The sequence below is a fragment of the Melospiza melodia genome, chromosome 4 (assembly GCF_035770615.1).
Source record: "Melospiza melodia melodia isolate bMelMel2 chromosome 4, bMelMel2.pri, whole genome shotgun sequence".
NCBI classification, from domain to species: Eukaryota; Metazoa; Chordata; class Aves; order Passeriformes; family Passerellidae; genus Melospiza; species Melospiza melodia.
The window spans coordinates 567,782-586,361 of NC_086197.1; the positions used below are offsets into that span (position 1 = coordinate 567,782).

Consider the following 18,580-nt stretch of genomic DNA (forward strand, 5'->3'; position numbering starts at 1 on the left):
CTGTGTCCCCATCTCCATGCGCTCATTCCCGTCCCCCTGTCCCCATCCCTGTCCCCGTGTCCCCGCCCCAGCCACGCCCACCTCCGATAGCACCGCCCACCAACGACCACGCCCAACTCAGACCCCGCCCCCTCCCCCTCTGCCCCGCCCCTCTCCCCCGCCCTGAGGGAGCCGCGGCGCCGCCGCCATTTTGGAGCCGCCGCCGCCGCCGCTCCGCCGCCGCTGCCCGCGCAGCCCCGGCCGGCCCAGCCCGCGGGCCCGGCCCGCAGCCCGGCCCGGCAGCGCCCGAGGGCAGCCCGGCACCCGCAGGTGAGACCCGGCTGTCACCGCCGCCCTCGCGGGGCCAGGGTCGGGGCTGGGCCCGGCGCCGCGGACTGGGCCCCGCCGCCCCCCCGGCTCCGCTCCGGCCTCCCGGAGCCGCCCCCCGAGCTCTGGGGGTTCGGTACCGTTTGGGGGGTTAAAAATCTCCCCCGCCGAGCCGCTGTCCGGCGCTGGGCCGTGGTCCCGCCGCCTCGTTCCGTGCGGATCTGGGTTAAATCCGCCTGCTCTGCGCGTGACAGTTTCCTTTTGCCGTGTTTTGGTGCGTGCGGGGCGGGCTGGCGGGGCGGGGGGCTGGGGCTGCGGCCTCCCGGTGCTCCTGGAGCTCACCTGGCCGGCCGGGAGTGGCCGGAGCTGTCGGGAGTGGTGGCGCTGGCAAGGTCAGGGGTCAGGTCACCCTTCCTGCGACTCAGATCCCCCTCCTAGGGCTCAGCGCGCACTCCCGAGGGTCTGCTCACCTTCCGGGGGTCCCCTGCCCGAGGGTCACATCACCCCCCTGGGGGTCTGGTCCCTTTCCCGAGGGTCAGGTCCGCCTCTCGAGGTTCTTGTCCCCCTACTGGGGGTCAGGTCAGTCCCGGAGGTCAGGTCCCTTCGGGGGGTCAGATCACCCTTCTGAGGGTCCCCCTTGCTGGGCTGTAGTTCCCCTCCTATAGGACAAGTCCTTCTCGGCTGTCTGCTCCCCTTCCCGAGGGTCTGCTCCCGTTCCCAAGGGTCTTGCTCCCCTTTGTGGGGGTCTGGTTGTCTTCCCGAGAGGCTGGCCCGTCCTCCGGGGTTCTGGTCCCGTTCCCGGGGGTCAGGTCCCTCCCGGGGGTGAGAGGAGAGGGATCAGTGGTCAGGGACCCTCTCCTGAGGGTCTGGTCCCTTCCCGGGGTCAGGTCCCTGCCGGGGGTCACAGGAGGGGGCTCAGCCTCCCACGGTGCCACCCTCCTGGGGACCTGCCCACCTCAGGGTGCAGAGTTTGGCCGTAAATGTCACCGTGCTGGTTTTATTAATGACCAGAAACCGGGGTAGGAGTGGAGGCCCCGCTGGAATCACCACAAGATTGATCTGACAGGAAAGCGGCTCCTGGCAGAGGCTGGGAGGGCCCTGCTGAATTTGAGGGCCTTGTTTTGCACCAGCTAAAAAAAAAAAAAGCCAAACTAGGAAGTGAAAAAGAGAAACTGAGCGAACTTGGAGGGGCCTAAGAGGTTTTTCCTCGCTTGATCCCCCGCTTGGAAATCAATGTTTTAAAAACTTAAAGGTTGTTTTCATTGTTTATTTTGTGCCTAAGAAAGGAGAAAGTGGTGATTCCAGCCCTGCCCAGCCCCACAGGTTTGAACCAAGCTCTTAGGAGCAGATTTGGGTTATAAAGCTCTGTTTAAAGCCTGATGAGAGAAGAAACATTTATGTTTTCTCTTATTACTCTGACACTTAAAAGCGAACATGCTGCCAAAATACTTCAGTGGTAAAAAATACCCTTGGTGGATGGTAGTATAGGGATTTCCATGGCAACCAATGGTGATCTCATGGGAAGCAAAGTTAAATTTTGGGCTGTCAGTAGGAGCACATCATGGCCTGGGCTGGCCTGGGTGACATTTGCTCGGCAGAAGGTGCTGAGGGCTGGGTAGGAACAAACTGGTCTGAAACCAAGGCTTGTTCTCTGTGTGTACACTGATATTCCTGGTGCTTTCTGTACTTCCTTTGGATTAACGTTGAAATGCAAGGATGTGGGACGAGGTCCTGGCTGGCAGCGGGGACAGATCGGCGGTGCAGCAGCAGGTGCCTGTCGGGCAGGTGGTGCAGGAAAGGTTCCTGCAGAACCTCACGCTGGGGGAAGGTTTGTTGTGGGATGCAGGAGCTGTGGAGCATCTCCTGCTCAGCCTGGTGTTCCAGGAGCTCTGCGTGTGCTGTGGGAGGGACAGGGTGGATTTCTGACTTCACAAATTGGAAACTGTCAAAAATAATAACGACGAGGCAGCGCTGTGTGAGAGCTGCTGCTCGGGGGTTTGTTACCAGGAGAAAAGTGCTCTGTGGGCTTACAGGATTTTTGGGAAGCTCCAGGCCGCTGTTGGCAGAGCTTGCCTGGGGAACAGGGGGCTGGGGGGCCCAGCTGTGTTCCAGAGTGGGATCCCCCGGTCCTGATCACAGCTTCCTGCTTGGATTGGGAGACAGCTGGAGGGAATCCCATCCCTGCTGTCCCCCACAGTGAGATCCTGAGCGAGAAGGGGGTGTTGGTTTGTTAATGCTTCCTCTCCTCTTTGGTAGGGAGATATCCCAGTGTTTCCTGTGGTGCTTTTCCATGCTCTGTGCAGGGAATGCTTCATTTGAGGTCTCCCCTGAGTTTTCAGGTGGCAAAGGGGACCCAAAACTTTTCTTCTCTGAGCCTAGCAAGCGATATAGAGGAATTCCAGCATCACAGAACCATGGAATCTCCTGAGTGGGAAGGGCCCACAGGGATCACAGATCCAGCTCCTGTGCAAACACTCCTGGAGCTCTGGGGCTGTGCCCGTTCCCTGGGGAGCCTGGGCAGTGCCCAGCACCCTCTGGAATAGAGCCTGTCCTGATGTCCATGCTATCCCTGCCCTGGCACAGCTCCAGCTGTTCCCTGGGTCCTGTCCCTGCTCAGCAGAGTCTGGGGGGAGCTCGGGGCTGGGAACAGAGGGCTGAGCTCTCCTGCTCTCCTTGCTGAGTGCCAGGGGTGCAGGGAGCAGGGGGTTGAGCTCTCCTGCTCTCCTTGCTGACTGCCAGGGGTGCAGGTGGAGCAGCCCTGGGCTCTGTGCTCTGGGATCATGACTCTGTGGATGTCATCCAGCAGGATGGTTCAACAGGGGCTGCGAGTCACAGTGCCTGAAGGGCAGGAGCTGCAGCTCAGCCATAAAAATGGGCAAACTGGAATGCCAGGAAATAGGAGAGTCTCTTGTTGAAGTAAATCTTGGGTTTGGAACAGGAGTAGAACAAGAATAACTGGGAAATTTGTGTGCAAATGGTGCGGGAGAAACGGGTGAGGTCGGCGAGCTGACAGCAAAGGAGGAGCTGGGTGCTTCAATCATAGGATCAAGGAATATCCTGAGTTGGAAGGGGCCCACAGGGATCATCCAGTCCATCTCCTGCCCCTGCCTGGGACGCCCCAAATCCCACCCTGTGCATCCCTGGGAGTGTTGTCCCAGTGCTCCTGGAGCTCTGGCAACCCCGAGGCCATGCCCATTCCCCAGGGAGCCTGTGCCAGGTTGACAGAACTTCAGAGAACTTTACAGGGAGGAAGGTTTGTGGGAGGTCTTGTTTTGCTGGCTGCAGAGTTCCTGAAGAACTAATTGAGGAGTTAATAGAGTGAGTTAATGAGTGACGGCAGTGCTCGGGCCGGGCTGTCAGACACTGAGCCTCGGCCGGGAGCAGCAGTCCCTCACTCCTGGCCCTGTCTGTGGGGAGAACACAGCTCTGCTCCCAGTTACATTCATGGGCTGCCGTGGTTTTACCTCCTTTTCATGGAAAATCCACAGATGTCGGGGTTTATGGAAGGCTCAGGGAAGGAATGTGGCCTCTGTGTGACCAGGAGTAGCAACAAAGGCTCTTAAGTGTCTCCTTTGATTCAATATTATTGGAAGCAGGAGTGTGTTGTCTTTCCTGGCTGCTGCTGTGTTTCTCTACTTGAGCTTTTCTTTTTCCCTCTCTGCTCCCTGTTCCTCCCACCATCCTCCCCTCACTCCTGATGGACTTCCCTGCTCCTTGTTTTGATCCTACCCAGCTGCCAGCACTGCAATAACCAATATTGACATTACTATCGCTGCCTGGACTATTTTTACCTGCACCTTAACTCTGGTTTGGAGGGAAACTTGGGCAAATAAATATCAGTTATCTCAGGAAATGAAGCTTTTGCAGCCAAGCTTGAAAATATCAGACAAAAAAGGCTCAGATTTAGGTGGAATTTGAGTGCCACACATATTGCTGTTGGATGAGGTGTGGAAGTGGGAAGTTCCATCTTTGTGTTTCTTAGTGCCTGTTAGTCCCAGATGGAGCAGAGGCACCTCGAGAGTGACAGTAATAAACGTCTGCAGGGCCTGAAGCCTGACCAGAATTGTCATTTTTGTCAGGGGCGCCTTTAAACCGAACCCCACGTGGCACAGAGCCGTGACCGGGGGCTGTCACCGCAGCGAGGGTGAGGTGCTGTCAGGAGGAAGTGCAGCTCCTCGGCCTGAGCTGGCAGCTCTGCAGCTGCTGGGCTGGGATTGCTCCTCCTCGTCCTTCTCAGTCTCTCTTTGCTGTGTCCACTTGTTACCTGAGAGCCGGGAGCTCTGGGGGTGGCTGTCCCCGGTGTCACGGTACCCACACACCCCATTCCTTTCCCTGGAGTCAGCCGGGGTGCCTGCGGACACCAGGATCAGCTGGGCAGGAGGGGAAGCTGGAAGGCGTGAGGGAAAAGCCTTCTGGTGAAATGGCAAAGGGCAGGGAGTCACTGGGGGCAGGCAGAGCTCAGAGCTTTTCCCTGCCTGGGGCAGAGTGAAAAGCTTCTCTGGCACAGCTTTCCACAGAATCTGCTGAGCTGGAAGGGAGCACAGGGATCCCAGATGCAGCTCCTGGCCCTGCACAGACACCCCAACGATCCCAGGGAGGGAGCTCTGGCAGCCTCGGGGCCGTGCCCATTCCCCAGGCAGCCTGGGCAGTGCCCAGCACCCTCTGGGGCAGAACCTTTCCTGGTTTCCAGCCTGACCCTCCCTGGCACAGCTCCAGCCATTCCCTGGCTGCTGTCCTTGCTCTCAGGGAACAGAGATCAGAGCTGCCCCTCGGGATGAAACTGCAGCCCCTTGGGAGCTCTGAGCTCAGTCTCCTCCAGCTGGACATTCCAAGTGCCCTCAGCCGCTCCTTGTGTGGCCCCTCCAGAGCCTTCCCCATCCCCATGTCCCTCCTTTGGAAGCTCCCCAGGAGCTTTAGTTGTTTTGTATATTGAGGTGCCCAGTCCCAGGAGTGGAGGTGAGGCCTCTCCAGTGCAGAGCAGGACAGTCCCCTCCCTTGCTGCTGTCCCTGATGCCCCTGAGACGGATGTCCCTCCTGGCACCAGGGCACAGGTGACTCAGGTCCCCCTTGCCATCCACCAGGACCAGGTCCCTTCCCAGAGCTGCTCTCCAGCCTCCCCATCCCAGCCTGTGGGTGCATCCAGCTGCAGAATCCCGCACCTGCCTGTGTTAAACCTCACACTGCTGCTAATTGCCAGCCCTCGGATTTCTCCAGGTCTCTGCAGGGCCTCTCCCTTAGGGGAGGCAGCAGCTCCTCCTGGTTTTGTGCCATCTGCACACTTCCCTGGTGTCCCCTCAAGCTGCATCCAGGTCACAGTGAAGGTGCTGAAGGAGCTGGGCCTGAGCTGGAGCCAGGTGGAACTTTGGCTTTGCAGGGAAACTTCCCAGACATCTGGACTGCTCAGTTCAGGGTTTGTGTGGGCCTGGCAGTGCCCCTGCTGCACTTGAGGGTGCCTGTGCTGGCAACCTGGGGTTGCAGTGGGATTTCAGTCCTGCAGTTTGCTGCTGCTCAGAGTTCTGTGGCCTGGAGTGACACTGATGACTCTGGAGTCACTTTGATTCTGATTTCCCCGAGCAGCTTTCGGAACAGTGGCAGCAGAGCAGAGCCTGGCACTGGGAGAGGCACAAACCTGCAGGAGTGGGGATGGTCTGGCTGCTGCCGCCACAGGAAGGAAGAAGGAAATAGAACACAAGAAGCTGCTTCAGTTTCAGTTTTGTGTTCGATTCCTTGTGAGGACTGAGTTCTGTCACACCTCAGAGAACACACCGCTGGCTCTGCTGTGACATTTGGGGTTTTCTTCCATGTGGCAGTCTCTTCCTTTCCTTCGTTCCCGTAGCCCTGCACAGCCTGCAGCTCGTTCCAGCTCCTGGCTCGGCTGTGCAGCGGGCTGGGATGAGAAGGTTGTGTTTCCTTAGCTGTTTATTTGTGTTCTCTTCCCTCGGCAGATCCCCCGGGACGCCGTTTAATTGAATTCTTTTATGTTAAGATGGATTTCTTTTCTTTGAGAAGGATAATTGAGCCTGTGAGCTCACAGGTTGCAAACTGTCCCCGTGTCCCCGAGGCAGAGGACGAAGGGCAGGGTTGCCCCGTGCCAGGAGCGGGCAGGAGGCCAGGCTGCCCTGTGCTGGCACCGCGTCCGTGCGGGATGGCAGCGGCACGGCGCGGGCACGGGGCCAGCACCGGCAGCTCCGCAGCTGGAGCGGCACCTGGGAGCCAGGAGGGAGCACAGTGACAGGGCCAGGGCCGGCCTGGGATTTAACCAGGGCGTGGTTGGATGGCGCTGGCAGCATCGTGGTGCAGCATGTTCCTGGTGTGGCTGTGCGGCTGCTGGGCTCGCAGGGAGCAGGACTCAGACACCTCCCCTTCCTGGGAACTTCTGCTGCTGCCTCTGAGAGCCTGCAGCTCCTGACAGCAGAGGGACTGGAGCTGCTGGCGTGAACCCAGAGAGGCCATGGGGGTGCTCGAGCTCCTCTGCTCTGCAGCCAGGCCGGGAGAGCTGGGGGTGCTCACCTGGACAGGAGAGGGCTCCAGGGAGAGCTCAGAGCCCCTGGCAGGGCCTGCAGGGGCTCCAGCAGAGCTGCAGAGGGGCTGGGGACAAGGCCTGCAGGGACAGCACCCAGGGAATGGCTCCCACTGTCAGAGGGCAGCCATGGGTGGCATCTTGGCAATGAGGAATTCCTGCCTGGGCTGGCATTGCCAGAGCAGCTGGGGCTGCCCCTGATCCCTGGCAGTGCCCAAGGCCAGGCTGGGCACTGGGGCTGGAGCAGCCTGGGACAGTGGGAGGTGTCCCTGCCATGGATGGGGTGGCACTGCAGGCGCTCTGAGGTCCCTTCCTACCCAACCCATCTCATGACTGTGCACTTCTGTTTCACTGAACATGAGTCCCACTGCTGGAAGTTCTGCCGGGCAGTTGGAATATGGGGCTGGAATGTGATGGGGTTGCAGCGCTGGGGCTACACTGGTGTTGACAGCAGCCACAACTCTGTGTTAGGTTAAGTCAAGCTCAGCCCAGGGAATGGAGTAGCCAGGTTATCCTGAGAGCCCTGAGCCAGACACCTCATTCCTGCTGAGCAGGTGCTCAGTCTGCACCATTTAGCAAATTGGAAAGCACCAAAGGGTGCTTTTTCAGCTTAGCTCTGCAGCTTGTTTCCTTTTTATTTTTCAGTTGGAAGATTTTTTTTTTTTTGTGCTCAGTTGTTATTTACTACTTCTGCCTTCTCCTAGTCTTTGTTCCCTGCCATGATTAGAATGAGATGGTATTTAAGGTCCCTTCCCACCCAAACCATTCTATGATTCCCTGATTTACTGTATCATTATTTAATGTTGTACTGTCCATGGTATACCCTAATTTTTCTTCCATGACTTTCCAAGTATTTCCGCTCCCCCAACAACGTGTTTCATACTTTGCCTTTGCTTTCCAGGGGCTGGACTCTCACCCTAAGTTCACACCTCTGTGATGTAAATCCTTCTTTCTGAGGTTCAGCGGTTCAGGGTTCCTTTTTTAGTCAGCGGAGGAGCCAGGTGCTCATTCCCTGTCTGTGCAGGGGTCGGAAATAGCTGAGATGTGCTGGAGAAGCGCTCCTTCCTCTCCTGCCAGGGAATCTGTGTGACTGACTGGCATCAGTCATCCTCAGCATAAAGAGCTGCACCTCGGGTGGGACCCAGCCTGGGCAGGGGACAGGGACAGCGACCTCCTCACCTGGGCTGGCAGCTGAGGAGATTGTGCTGGGTGCTCCCCAGCAGCTTTTCCAACCCAAGTGATTCTGTGAGTGTGAGACACTGAGGTTTAGCTATGTCCAAACCCTGAGCTCTGCCTGGGGAACCTTCTCCCTCTTCCACAGCACGTGGATGAGTTTGCTGCTGGAAGCAGGGAGGGATTCAGAACCCTGCAGATCTCTCTAGGGCCAAAGCACTGAACCAAATCAAAGTTGTTGTTGTGCACATGCCCAGCACAGCTGGTTTTCAGTTCTGTGAGGAGCACGGGGCACAGCTCTGCTGCTCCTGGCATCAGGAGGACATGGAGCTGCTGGAGCAGGTCCAGAGGAGCCCAGCACGTTCATCCAGAGACAGCCTGGGAGAGTTGGGAATGTTCAGCCTGGGAAGGGGAAGGTTGTGTGGAGACCTCAGAGCACCTTCCAGGATCTGAAGGGATCCTAGAGAGCCAGAGAGGGACCTTGAATCAGCACTGGAGTGGCAGGACACAGGGAATGGCTTCCCACTGCCAGAGGGCAGGCATGGGTTGGGTTAGATTGGATATTAGGAACTAATTCCTGCCTGGGAGGGTGGGCAGGCCCTGGCACAGGGTGCCCAGAGCAGCTGGGGCTGCCCCTGCATCCCTGGCAGTGCCCAGGGCCAGGCTGGACACTGGGGCTGGAGCAGCCTGGGACAGGGGGAGGTGTCCCTGCCTTGGCTGGGTGGCACTGGAGGGGCTCTGAGGCCCTTCAGGCAGAGGACAGGGTTTCCCCTTCTGCTTCAGTGCCTGGCATGGGGAGGACCCAAAGCTCAGAAGAAGTTTATCAATATTTTACTGAGTTTTTTCTTTCTGCTTTAGAGAAAATTTGTTTTATTATGGCTGGTCCTAGACTGGTGTGTGTAACTGAGGGCTCTGGAAACTCAAGGATGAACTGTAAGAGGCTTTAGAGTGCCAGATGTTGGTGGGGGTTTGGGATAGGGTGTCAGCAGTGACTGCACACCCAGTTTCACTGCTGTTGCACTGTAACTTCCTCTTGCAAAAGAAGCAATTTCAGGCCTTCTGTTTTTCCTTCCCTTCTGTCACCTTTGTTCTGACACATGAAATTACTGGTGCAGGGCAGTGATGTTAGTGTGGGGTGTGCTTCCAGTGTGTCCATGGCCTCCCTGCTCCTGCTTTGCCTCCATTTCCAGCAGCAGCTCTGCTCAGGAATGTTGTGTCTTGCAGGAAACAAATGGCCACTTCATTTTTGACAGGTGAATTTTGGGCATCAGCAGCAATTTCCCCATGGAATAAGGGGTCAGGCCTTGGCAGGGGCTGCCCATCCCTAGAGGTGTCCCAGGAACTCCTGGAGGTGGCACTCAGGGCTCTGGGCTGGGACAAGGTGGGCATTGGGCACAGCTGGGGCTCCATGGGCTGGGAGGGCTTTTCCAGCCTCAGGGATCCTGGGGTTCTTAGAGCTTCTTTGTGCTGTTTTCTCAAATACCTGGAAATAAATGCTGAAATGAAGCAGTGCAGTTCCCAAGCACAAAACTGTTGAGTTATTTTTAGTTTTAGAAGAGAAAAGCAAGGAGAAGTATTGAGTGTATCCTTGGGGTTTGGATCTGTGCTGGAGTTTTCCGAGGAGCAGTGGAGTGAGACGGGATCACCTGGTGGGCATGGGAGACTTTGGCCATGTGGGGAGAATCCTGTTGTGTAATCCCAGTTGTTTGGAGCTGTGGACAGTGGCCTGGTCAGGAATGTGTTACTTTGGGAAAAGCAGGTGGGATCACCACCAGCCAACCAGCAGGGCCAGTGCTGGGGGAAGCAGGAGGATCTCCAGGGCCCTGCTGAAAGGAGCAGTGCCCTGCTGGGTTTAGGTTTTGATGCTGTGGGGGCAATTCCTGCTGAGGAAACGGCTGCAGTTCCTGTGGGTTGGCCCATTCAGAGTCCTGGGGGAATCACAGGATCCCAGGATGGTTTGGGGCCTTAAAGCCCCTGCTGAGGGCAGGGACACCTTCACTATCCCAGGGGACTCCAGGCCCCACCCAAACCATTCCAAGAGAGCTATTGATGATCACTTGTGCAAGGTGGATGTTCAGTTATTTTCCCAATGTTGATCCAATCTCTGGGATTCTTTAATAAGCTTGGTAAAACAAATGTCATCCTTTTCAGTCTTTTGAAATGCTCACCCTACAGATTCCATGGGTTTTATGAGTGGTTTTGGTTATGATTGAGGGAATTCAGTCACAGTGTGAGTGACTCCTTGGATTAGTGCTCCAAGCCCGAGTTGGATGGACATTTCAGCTGGAATGCTGTCTCCTTGCTGCTGCTCCATCCTTCCTCACTTCCCTGCCCTCCCTCCCTGCTCAGACATTCCTGCAGCAATGTTGGAAGCTGGTTTGGGGGGATGATCCAGCTGGTTATTTTTTTGCTGCTAATACTGTATGGCAAAGGAAACCCATTTTTTCCCAACAGTGCAGGTTTAGTACCCAGCAAGCCGTGGCCTCAGATCAGGAGTGTGTCCTACTGGTTTGGGATTCCCAGGGCAGGTTGAGCTTTGATGTTTCTTTGTCCAGGTAAAACCCATGGAACTCTGAAGGGTGGGTCTGAGAGTTCCCAGGGATTGTTTTCCTTTCAGGAGGTTTTATGATGGATGAATGAAGCCTGGCTCATAAATAGAGTTTAAGTGCCATGCAGGGAGAAAGATGTTTTACCCAGTTCTGAGGAATTGGGTGAACGGGGAGGAATTTCCCCATGGAATAGGGGGCTCAGGCCTTGGCAGGGGCTGCCCAGGGAGCTCTGGAGTGCCCATCCCTGGAGGTGTCCCAGGAATTCCTGGAGGTGGCACTCAGGGCTCTGGGCTGGGGACAGAGTGGGCATTGGGCACAGCTGGGACTTGATGCTCTTTTCCAACCTCAGCCATTCTGAGCTCCTTCTGAAGAGTTTTTATTCCTTTTAACTGCAAAACTTAAACTTTGCATAAACTGTCTGTAATGCCCTGAAAGCTTGAGGAAATGAAAATGCATTTATTTAATGTCCTGTTTGAGGGCTCTGCTTCACTGAGGCCTCAGTTCTGGGTCCGTTGCGTGGAGGAGCATTGGAATATTCTGGTAGGAGCTGCAGTGTGTGACAGGCTGGGCTGTTTTGCTGAGCTACAGCCACAAACTCACCTTGGGAGCTTTGAACTGGGATGAAGGAGCAGGAAAGGAGCTCAGCAGTTGTTTCACTGGCTCACTGGAGGCCGTGTGTTGATCAAATAGGCGTCTGTGGAACGGGCAGCCCTTGATCTCCCCGTGGGGTGCAGCAGGAAATCTCAGTTTGCAAATGCTGGCCCTCAGTCTGAGTACAAAGAGGTGTCTTCTGTAACGTCACCTTCGTCTGTGTGGGCAGCAGAGATGAAAACATCCAAGGTCCACAGAAGGACAGATGGATTTCTGTGAAACGCTGCTTGTGCACCCCAGTACAAACCAACACCCGGCTCGGAGATGCCAGGCTGGTCACGAGCAGGGATTTCTGTGGGGCTGAGCTGGGGTGACCTGGCTGAAAATGTCACTTGTTGCTTGCAGCAGACAGTAACCAGCCCTGAGCAGCATCAAAGTGATACAGGCAGGGCGAGAGGGAGGAGCCTGGAGTCCTGCAAGGGATGGAAATGAACGCTTCAAGCACCCCAGGACTTTGTTTTGCTGCTTTAACATTCAAATGCAGTTGCAAATCTTACACTCAAAGTTAATATTTAATGGGAAGCCCCGAGTCCCCCCGGGGTTCCTTGGGACTGGTGTTGCTTCCATGGGGTCAGCACAGAGGAGCAGCTGCAAATGCCAATCCTGCTGAATTATTGCTGAAATAGAGATCACAGACTGGGAGATGGCTCTGCCCTCAGAGCACATGTGAGCCCAGCAGCCCACAGAGGTGAATTTTAGGGGTGTATTGAGCTCCATGTGCGCCAGCTGAGCTGGTAAAAAAGGCCTTTTTTGTGCTGTTCTGTTCCCAGAGCGTTTGGGATCCTTTTCTGCAGCCTTTTCCTGCAGCTTTTGAAGTGCTGCGGTTTCGGTTTCTTCGTGTCTGGGTGTGGAGCATTTAATTAAAAAAGTAACATTTAAATCGAGAAGCTGTGCAAATTCTGTCTTTAGCATGGGGTAGGGCAGCAATTAGGAGGCTGCTTAACGAGATACTGGGTGAGGATAAGGTTGATGATCAAAACAAAGTACTCCTGATATCATCTCTGTCTTTGAGAGCTTCGGAGGCCGGGAAGGATTAGAAGGAGCTCTTTATTTCGGGTGTACATTTGTCCAACACAGAGGGCAGTTTTTTGTTAAAGGAAAAGGCCAGCACAGCCCCTTTCCATGCAGAGCAGCATCCCACTGTGCCCGCGGTTTCCTGCTGGTGGCCGGGGAACCTCGGGTGGTGCTGAGCTGGGTGGGAGCTTGCAGAGGGATGGGGGCACAGCAGGGTGAGGGACAGCCAGGCCAGGTGCCAGGTGCTGCCCTGGGCTCAGCTCCAGGCTGGGGCAGGGGGCTGGAAAGCTGGGAAAGGCCCTGGGGGTGCTGTGCCAGCGGCTGGGCACGAGCCCGGTGGGCAGGAGGGCGATGGGCACGGCCCCAGGGCAGGGACTGTCCCCTGTGCTGGCCCTGCCCAGGGACCCCCTGGGATCCTGGGGGCAGCTCAGGAGAGCCCTGGAGGGGCTGCAGTGCCCAGGGAATGGGGCTGGGAAGGGAATGGAGCCCCAGCAGGGCTGAGGGAGCTGGGCAGGGGCTGAGCCTGGAGCAGAGGAGGCTCAGGGGCCCTTGTGGCTCTGCACAAGTCCCTGCCAGGGTGGGCACAGCCCAGGGAACAGGGACAGGAGCAGAGGGAGCGGCCTCAGGCTGGGCCGGGGCAGCTCGGGGGGGATTTTGGGGAAATTCCCCATGGGAAGGGCTGTGCAGCCCTGGCACAGCTGCCCAGGGAGCTCTGGAGTCCCCATCCCTGGGCTGGCTGGCTTTGCAGGGCTTTTCCAACCTAAATGGTGCCAGAATTTTGTGATGCAAATGCAGAGATCTCTTTAATTTGTCAGATATTAAGGAATAATGAAGAAATTCATCTTTGTAGCTCACAAGGGGAAAACAAAAGGAGATTCTTGGCAAACTGGTGAAATGTTTTGGTTGAAATTTTATCTGTGAATTTTAAGTGTATCCCAGTGGTTTTCACTAAGCAGCTTGGGCCAGGGAATGTCTCAGGGAGCTGAAGTGCCTCTTTTGCGGGTGTGTAGCAATGATGAACCCCCAGTGAGTCGGGATCACTGCCTCCAGGCCTCTGGTGTGTCTTGCTTTGCCTTTAGTCAGAGATTCCAAAAAGAATTGAGCAAATGAGAGAGGCAGGGAGCAAAGGGAAGGGTGCTGAATGAGAATGGGGTTATGTAAAATCCTGATGTCAAAGGAGCTGTTTTAATTTTGTGCTGCCACTTGGGAGGGTGTCCCAGAGCTGCCCCTGAGGGAGAGCCTTGCACAGGTCCTGTCCCTTGGCTGTTCCTCATGGCTGGCATGGGATGGGCTCCTGGCATGGTGTGATTAGAGAGCAGAGGGGCTGGGTTCATGGAATTGTGGAATCCCAGACTGCCGTGGGTGGGAAGGGACCCCAGAGCCCCTCCCATTGTCCCAGGCTGCTCCAGCCCCATCCAGCCTGGCCTTAGCTCCAGCGTTTGTGTAGGAAGCATTTCCTTTCCTCCTTTGAGTTTCTCACCATCCTTGGTGCCTCCACCATTCCTCTGAAGAGAAATCCACAAAGGTCTTGGATTCAGTCTTTGCTGTGTTAAAGATGAATATGGGAATTGTTCCATCTTGGAAGCAGAGACAGACTGTGTTGCTCAGGAGTCTGAGGTGGGAGCCTAAGGAGGTTGAGAGAGCTCTGGAATCACTGAGTAGCTCATGATTCTCTTCCCCTGGCAGACTGAATCCCAGAATCCAAGAAATACTGAGGCTGGAAAAGCCCTTTGGGATCCCTGAGTCCCAGCTGTGCCCAGTGCCCAGAGCCCTGAGTGCCACCTCCAGGAACTCCTTGAACACCTCCAGGGATGGGCACTCCAAAGCTCCCTGGGCAGCCCCTGCCAAGGCCTGAGCCCCTTTCCATGGGAAATTCCTGCTGAATTCCTGCAGGATGGTGACTTCTTGTCTCCCTTGTCCAGCACTCACAGGATGAGGACTCTGGGATGTGCCTGCAGCCCCCATCAGGGCTGACCTGAGACATTTACAGGGTGCTCTGAATTCTGGACAGTGTTTGCTTCTCTCTCAAGGAAATTTGGGTCCTTTTTAGGGAAGTGAAATTGTGCAGTCAAGAAATGTTGATAACCCAAATGATCCAATTTCTTGGGGATAAAAATACTGGCGAGTGTAAATTGTTGTGAGGTGGCAGTGGGGTGTGATGTATGAGCCTGGCACCGCTCCTCGCCTGCTTTCCTGGGAGTGCCTGACAGCTCTGGGGATGGAGCAGGGCTGGCTTCCAGCTGGGCAGGGAGGCAGAGCAGTGTGGCAGGAGGTGGCAGAGGGCTGGGAGTGACCCTGTCCCTGCCCTGGCAGTCACCAGGCAGCACTGGGACACCTGGGCACCCTCCATCTCGTGCAGCTGATGCTCTGCAGCCTCCAGCTTCTTCCCAGGGAGCCCTGGGCAGGGATAACCATAACAATAATAACAACAGCAACAACTGTGCCTCTGCTTGCAGGTGTGGGCAGTTCATTGCCGTCAGGAACTGCACTGGGAAGTCCTGGGCTGTGTTTCCTCTTCCAGGGCTGCCTGACCTTGGGGAAGGACCTGCTGTGGTTGGGGTGACTGACTGGAAAGCCACAGCAGCTGCACGTCCATCCGGTGGTGTACCTGGGGTCACAGAGTCAGGGAGTCTCCAGAGCAGGAGGGGACCCACAGGGATCACAGATCCAGCTCCTGGCCCTGCACAGACGCCCCAACAGTCCCAGCCTGTGCATCCCTGGCAGGGCTGTGCAAACGCTCCTGGAGCTCTGGGGCTGTGCCCGTTCCCTGGGGAGCCTGGGCAGTGCCCAGCACCCTCTGGAATAGAGCCTGTCCTGATGTCCATGCTATCCCTGCCCTGGCACAGCTCCACGGAGATTTGAAAAGATTTGGAGCAGGCTCTGGCAGCACAAGGTGCTGGTTGTGTGCTGGATCAGCTCCTGTGGAAGATTCCCAGAGCTTGGCCAAGAGTTTAAAATAGTAACTGGTCTTGGTGGCTTCTCCAGTTACCAGGATCATTGCAGGGATCTCATGATTTGCATATCGTTTTCCAAATGTCCACATGCAGAGGAAAAGAAATTTGCTGTTGCTCTGACCCTGAGGTGATGAAGGAAGAGTTGAAATGATGTTTGCCAGGAGTGGATTTAGGGATGAGCTGGGGCTGGGAGCAGCTGGCAGCGTTTGGGCAGAGAGGGGTGGGCTGGCTGCTCCTCCACGGGGATGGAATGGGAACTCCAGGAAACTGCCAGAGGGCAGCCATGGGTGGCATCTTGGCAATGAGGAATTCCTGCCTGGGCTGGCATTGCCAGAGCAGCTGGGGCTGCCCCTGATCCCTGGCAGTGCCCAGGGCCAGGCTGGACACTGGGGCTGGAGCAGCCTGGGACAGTGGAGGTGTCCCTGCCATGGGCACCCCCTTGTCCTGTCCCTGCAGGCCTTGTCCCCTCTCCCTCTCCTGGAGCCCCTTTAGGCTGTGGAAGGGCTCTGCGCTCTCCCTGGGGCATTCTCTTGTCCAGGTGAGCACCCGCAGCTCTCCCAGCCTGGCTCCAGCCCTGGAGCACTCCATGCTCTCTGGACTCTGGCCAGCAGTTTGTCTCAGCTGTTGTTTATTTACTGTTAGAACCACTGCCTCTGGGAATATTTCAATTCCTGTATTGGGATTGAGGTTCAGCAGAGTTGATGGAAGGATCTGTATGTATGTATATGTTTGTTTATTTATTTATTTATTTGCTGGAAATGAGGAGGCAGCACAGAGCAGAGCCCATCCCAGTGACCCCATGGCTGTGTGCAGTCAGGGATGGGCTGCAGGAGTTGGTGGGTTAGAGCTGACCAGGACTATCTGGAGTGACCATCCTGGTCAGTTGGTGTTTGTGGTCACTTGGCCGTTCTGGCTGAGCATTGGGCGGTGCCTGGATGGTTTTACAGCTCTTCCAGCCTTTAATGCCTCAGTTCCTGGCAGAGACAAGGAGGATTAGGGAAGAGCTGCAGGTGTCATAAACCCCCAAGTTCAGAAAATCAGTGCAGGTGTTGATGGTATAAAACTCCAAAAATGGGAAAACCTCTGGACCATTTTTCCCAGTCTTTGCATCACTCACATCTGCTGGAGAGAAGCTGGAAAGTCCCAATTGTTTTAGGCTAGGATTATTTTTTCCTTTGAGTATATTTAGCTATGGAAGGGGCTGCCCAGGGAGGTTTGGGGTGCCCATCCCTGGAGGTGTCCGGGAAATTCCTGGCGGTGGCACTCAGGGCTCTGGGCTGGGGACAAGGTGGGGATTGGGCGCAGTTTGGACTGGATGGGCTGGGAGGGCTTTCTCAACCTCAGTGATCCTGGGATTTTATTGGGGCTGCTCTTAAAGCAGGTGGGAAGAGGGTGAATAAATCCCAAAATTCATGTGAGTGGACATTGATTAGGGAATAGTTTGTGGTTGTTCTGTTCTGTCACCAGTGCAGGTACCCTGGGAAATGCTGCTTTTCCTTAGTTCCAACAGCTCAAACTCTTCCTTTATCAGTGAAATCTTGAGGGAAGTTCTAACTTATATAAAAGGTTGAATTTAGCTCATCTGGGCTGATAGTTCTGATCAACCATGATAAAGTAACTGAGGCAGTGGGAAGACTTTAAATTTTGTTAAAAATAGCTGGATTTTATATGTGTCTGTCCTTTTCCAAATGCTCCCATCCCACTGCTGCCTCCTGGGATGTGCCATGGGATGAATGGGAAGGGCAGGAATTCTGTTCCTCTTGTGAGGCTCATGTTTAAGAGTTAAATGGACCTTTTGATTGTTTTTATTGAGGAATTCCTGATTCTCCTCATCCTTTTCCAGTTCCTTTTGCAGGCAGAGAACCTTTTCCTTGTACTTGGGTCAGAGCAATGGTGGGTATGGATTTGCCTTGGGGAAGGGGCACTGCAGCCCCTGTGCATCCCTTCTGCCTGAGGAAGGGGTGTTCCAGACTCTGTGCATCCCTTCTCCCTGGGTAATGGGCACTGCAGCCCCTGTGCATCCCTTCTCCTGGCTGCCCTGGAGCAGCAGGCACAGAGCAGGAGGAGCCCCTGGCAGGTGGGGTCTCAGGTTGTTCCCCAGAGGGTGCTGGGCACTGAGCAGGGCATGGTGCTGGCCCCGAGGCTGCCAGAGCTCCAGGAGCATTTGGACAGGGCTCCCAGGGAAGGATCTGAGGGGTGTGTGCAGGTGATCCCTGTGGATCCCCTCCAGCTCAGGATACTCCATGAGTCCAAGGACAGTTGTGTGCTTCCATCCCTGTGCTGGGTGTTGAATTCCCGGCTCCCTTAAGCAGAGGGCACAGGGGGGATCCAGGCTCTGCCGGAGCCCATCCCTGTCCCTGCTGGTTGGATCAGGGATGCTGGTGCAGGCTCTGGGGTGGGCTCTGAGCCCTGTGTCCTGCAGGGATGTGTTACACACACAGCCCCTGGCACACGTTCTCACAGGAACAGCCACAGAACAGCGGGTCTGCTCCTCTTGGGCTCTGCAGATCCTCCAGCAGGGCTGCTCCAGGTGGAACTTCCCTGAGGAGAGCTTGGGAGGGGAGCTGGGATGTACTGAACAGTTGTTCATGACGTGCTAATGTGTAAATGCTTTTCCAAAGGCACTGGAGAGGTTTTTAGTGGGTTTTAGGCTGCTCTGTAACGAGCTTTCCTTACTTGCCTGAGTGGATTCCATGGAAAGTGGATTCCATTCCATATTCCTGTGGAATATCTTGGAGCCATCTGTCCTGAGGCATGGAAGCTGTGGCCAAGGTGGGGAAGGTGGGCTCTGTTCATTGGATATTGTCATACAGGTGTGTGGAAAAGCTGCAACACACTCTGATTTCATTCATGTGCTTGGAGCTGAGCTGCGAATCTCCCTTAAAGCTATGGCCCCTGGATCCCTGGCAGTGTCCAGGCCAGGCTGGACACTGGGGCTTGGGACACCCTGGGACAGTGGGAGGTGTCCCTGCCATGGCAGGGCTGGCACTGGATGCACTTTAAGGTCCCGCCCAAGCCATTCCATGGTCCCCTCATTTATACAAAATGGATTTCACTCTTGATTGATCTTCTCAATTTGTTCATATTATTTGAGCCATGTCTTTCCAGTGCCAGCCACAGCTCTTTGTGTATGTTTGGGATATTTTGGACCAGCTGCTGTCTCATGGGAGGAGCTGCAGGTCAGCAGCCTCTTGCACTCCTTTGGGGTTTGCTCCCACCAAACTTGGGCTGAGTTCTGTGGGTGTTTGGCCAACGTCCCTCCCGAGGGGACACGGCTCCGTTTGTGCTGCCCTGTGGGTGCTGGCACCTCGGCAGGGTTTGGGTGCTGTGGGAGTGAGGCTGGATGGAGGCAATTGTGATCATCAGCGGCTGTGCCAGCCCCTTGGCCCTGGGGAGCGCTGCCAGCAGCTGCT

At 55.8% G+C, this 18,580-nt stretch overlaps 1 protein-coding gene across 3 annotated transcripts in view; it reads left to right on the forward strand.

Annotated features, from left to right (window-relative positions):
• The first annotated feature begins 241 nt into the window (after positions 1–241).
• The window catches only part of PPP6R2 (protein phosphatase 6 regulatory subunit 2), a 57,181-nt gene continuing 38,842 nt past the window's right edge, over positions 242–18,580 (forward strand). For all 3 annotated transcript variants that reach the window (XM_063153585.1, XM_063153584.1, XM_063153586.1), the window contains exon 1: positions 242–309. The gene's annotated coding sequence lies outside the window, so the exon portion shown is untranslated. The remainder of the gene's footprint in view (positions 310–18,580) is intronic.